A 5,000-nucleotide genomic window follows, 5' to 3' on the forward strand; every position below is an offset into this window, starting at 1 on the left:
GGAAAGCATGCATAGAACTTCATTTTAGGGACAGTTAAAACTTTTGGTTTAATAATGAAATGTTTTTTCAGTAGGTGATCTAATTTCATATAAATTAGCTTAGTAGGGAAACAGTTATTGTTAAAAAAGTTAATTAAAAATGTTATCTCGTTATGGAAAAGGACCCAGTTCGACGTAAGGACAAGTGCTCGGTGGAGAAGGGTAGAAACAGAGTTGGACTTAAAATTCATAAAACAGGAGCTATAAAAGTTGGTACCAAGTCCAGTAAAAGTTTTCTTCCTAAAAATCGTGGTATTAAAACAGTCGTTTTCTCTGAAAACTAAAACGTCCAGGAATGGTAGACGGTCGTTCGCCTCTTTTTCGATCGTAAACTTTATGCTTGGATGTATTGCATTGGCATATTCTACGAAGAGGTCAGCTTCATATTCACTTTTAAAGAAGGCCGAACGTACCGTCAACAAACCTGGAATAAAAAAGGGGGTAGAATCTTAATGGGCAATTATCGAGCATTTGCTCCTCCAGGGAGCACATGAAGATATTGGCAAATGTAGGGCCGAGAGGAGAACCCATGGCCATGCCCTCTACTTGTTTAAATAATTTACCATTAAAAACGAAGGCGGTGTCCTGCACTGCAAGTTTCAAGTAAAGATTTAAAATGCGTGCGATTAAAATTGTTAAAAGTAGAATCAAAGGAACAGGAAAAAACAGCTTGTTAAGGATTAATTCAATAGTTTCTCCAACTGGGATATTAGTTAAATAGTGACTCTACGTCGAGACTGGCCATGAATAAATCTGAGTCTTGGCGGAGAATTGTTTCTTTAAATTGTAAGGAGTTATTTATTGTATACTTATTCTTAGTTAGATGCTCCAACATAGGTACAAGAAATTTGGCTAATTTGTAATTTGGGGTTTTAAAAGAAGCAAGGATAGGTCTAAGTGGAACGTCAGGTTTGTGAATTTTCGGTAAGCCGTAAAGGACACCAAATGAGGAGCCTGTGGAGAACAGTTCTTGGTAAATAGTTTCATTAATAATATTTTCCTTCTTCAGAGACCTAAGAAAACGGTTGATTTTATCTTCAATTTTAAAAATATTATAGTAGTCAGGTGTCCCAATAAGTTCAAATTTTGTTCTGTCATTTAAAATACTTTCCATTTTCGATAAATACTCGCATTTGTTGAGAATCACAGTTCCTTTCCCTTTATCAGGTCGGGTAAGAATGATGTCTTGGTTTTTTGCCAGTTTTTTCAAGATGTCAAAATCTTCTTTTCGGAAAAAAGGGGTCCATCTGGTTTTGAGGTTTCTAAAGGTGCTGTGAGAGAGTTCATACAATCGTTTTTGTAGACTTACCAGATCAGCTTGTAAGGGGAGTGCTTTGAGGCGGTGGAATATCGATTCAAGTGGCAAAAAGAATTTTGTAAAATTAGGTTTATAGTTAGGCAGGCAGAAGTCCAACCCAGAGCAGTAAGAACTCCTCCCTCTTAGACAAAACAATGCTGGAAAAATTAAATACAGTGGTTAAATTATTATGAAATTTAGGGACGGTAACTCCCAAACTAACTAGTTTTCTGTTAGTTTGGTTAGTTTGGGAGTTACCGTCCCTAAATTTCATAATAATTTAACCACTGTATTTAATTTTTCCAGCATTGTTTTGTCTAAGAGGGAGGAGTTCTTACTGTCTCTGGGTTTGGACTTCTGCCTGCCTAACTATAAACCTAATTTTACAAAATTCTTTTTGCCACTTGAATCGATATTCCACGCCTCAAAGCACTCCCCTTACAAGCTGATCTGGTAAGTCTACAAAAACGATTGTATGAACTCTCTCACAGCACCTTTAGAAACCTCAAAACCAGATGGACCCCTTTTTTTCCGAAAAGAAGATTTTGACATCTTGAAAAAATCTGGCAAAAACCAAGACTCATTCTTACCCGACCTGATAAAGGGAAAGGAACTGTGATTCTCAACAAATGCGAGTATTTATCGAAAATGGAAAGTATTTTAAATGACAGAACAAAATTTGAACTTATTGGGACACCTGACTACTATAATATTTTTAAAATTGAAGATAAAATCAACCGTTTTCTTAGGTCTCTGAAGAAGGAAAATATTATTAATGAAACTATTTACCAAGAACTGTTCTCCACAGGCTCCTCATTTGGTGTCCTTTACGGCTTACCGAAAATTCACAAAACCTGACGTTCCACTTAGACCTATCCATTGCTTCTTTTAAAACCCCAAATTACAAATTAGCCAAATTTCTTGTACCTATGTTGGAGCATCTAACTAAGAATAAGTATACAATAAATAACTCCTTACAATTTAAAGAAACAATTCTCCGCCAAGACTCAGATTTATTCATGGCCAGTCTCGACGTAGGAGTCACTATTACTAATATCCCAGTTGGAGAAACTATTGAATTAATCCTTAACAAGCTGTTTCCTGTTCCTGATTCTACTTTTAACAATTTTAATCGCACGCATTTTAAATCTTTACTTGAACTTGCAGTGCAGGACACCGCCTTCGTTTTTAATGGTAATTATTTAAACAAGTAGAGGGCATGGCCATGGGTTCTCCTCTCGGCCCTACATTTGCCAATATCTTCATGTGCTCCCTGGAGGAACAAATGCTCGATAATTGCCCATTAAGATTCTACCCCCTTTTTTATTCCAGGTTTGTTGACGATACGTTCGGCCTCTTTAAAAGTGAATATGAAGCTGACCTCTTCGTAGAATATGCCAATGCAATACATCCAAGCATAAAGTTTACGATCGAAAAAGAGGCGAACGACCGTCTACCATTCCTGGACGTTTTAGTTTTCAGAGAAAAACGACTGTTTTAATACCACGATTTTTAGGAAGAAAACTTTTACTGGACTTGGTACCAACTTTTATAGCTCCTGTTTTATGAATTTTAAGTCCAACTCTGTTTTCTACCCTTCTCCACCGAGCACTTGTCCTTATGTCGAACTGGGTCCTTTTCCATAACGAGATAACATTTTTAATTAACTTTTTTAACAATAACTGTTTCCCTACTAAGCTAATTTATATGAAATTAGATCACCTACTGAAAAAACATTTCATTATTAAACCAAAAGTTTTAACTGTCCCTAAAATGAAGTTCTATGCATGCTTTCCATTTACTCTGACATTAAATTTCACAAAAAGTTCACAGAAATCATTCAGGAACATTTCATGCCATAAACATAAAATTAATCCCTAAGACCCTTTCACCATCGGTTCCCTCTTTACCTCGAAGGAGCGATTATCACCTTATATGTCCTCTGGTGTTATTTATAAATATACTTGCCCTGAATGTCAAACAGGGACCTATGTGGGATCCACCAGCAGACTCCTTAAGGTGCGTATCGATTCTCATCGTGGCATAAGCTTCCGTACTGGCAGCAGGATTGCAAACCCAGAACACTCCAATATTAGAAATCACTCCAAAAATATGTAAAACATATATCGATAATAAAGACTTCAGTATTTTAGGCCATACCACCAACCCGCACGACCTTGTTATTCTAGAATCGCTCTTAATTAAACAACTTGTTCCGTCGTTGAATACCCATACCGTCTTCCTCCCCTCTGTATTTGTCTTGACTTGTTTGTTATTTATGTTTTTATGTTTACGTTTAGTTTAACGCTGTCACTCCTCTAGGTCGGTCCTTAACTTCTTTGTTCTGTAACTGCTTTCAATCTTTTGTCAATTTTTGCTTATTTTATGTTCATTTTATCTTTCATTTTAATGTATGTCCTTTTAAATAATTTAACTTCCTTAATTTTAATGTGATATTTTGTACACTTGTAAGAATAACTTTTTTAACTTTTGCATTTCTGATTTTTTAATACTTAGTTTTGTTTTTACAATTTTACTAGAAATTTATTTTTCATTTTAACAGCTGATGATGTAATTAACTTGATAATTACGAAACGTTGCAATAAAGACAGCATGTACATCTGTGTGTGTCCTCTTCCCTTCATTGATGGTTATATATATATATATATATATATATATATATATATATATATATATATATATATATATATATATATATATAATATACTATATACTATATATACATAGATATATATATATACAATATATATATATTATATATATATATATATATGCATATAATATATATATATATACATATATATATATATATATATATAGATTATATTATATATATATATATATTATATATATATAACATATACTACATACATACATATATATATATAGGTATATATATATATATATATCATATCTAATATCTACATACTATACATAATACATATATTATGTATATATATATATATATAGATATATATATATGATATATATATATATATATACATACATATATCATATATACTTATATATATATATATATATATATTATATATCTATATTATTCATATATATTATATATATATATATATATATATATATATATATATATATTATATATATATATATTATTATATATATATATATATCTATATATATATATATATATATATATATATATATATATATATATATATATATATATATATATATATATATATATAATATATATATATATATATATATATATACTATATATATATATATATATATATATATATATATAGTCTCCAGTCGGCGAAGATAACAATACTTCAGGGGGTACCATAATACATCAATAGGATGCGATAGTTTATTAAAAACGTTTCGCACACAATTATCGGTGTATCATCAGTCTGTGAACAAGTAAAATATACATTATAAAATGGAATTCACAAAATTACAAGGTAATTAAAAATTAATGGTTTAAAAAGAAAAGCAAAAGCTAAAAGTTAAAAAATTCTTTAAAACACATTGTAAGAAGAGAGAAAGAACTAAGACACCAACCATCCAAGGCAAAAGACGAAGAAGGAATAGCAAAACCTGACGTCCCAAACAAAAAGTCAGTTATGCCAAATACAGAGGGGAAGCCGTGGTGTGATTGTTC

Source organism: Macrobrachium nipponense, chromosome 11, assembly GCF_015104395.2.
Source record: "Macrobrachium nipponense isolate FS-2020 chromosome 11, ASM1510439v2, whole genome shotgun sequence".
Lineage (NCBI taxonomy): Eukaryota > Metazoa > Arthropoda > Malacostraca > Decapoda > Palaemonidae > Macrobrachium > Macrobrachium nipponense.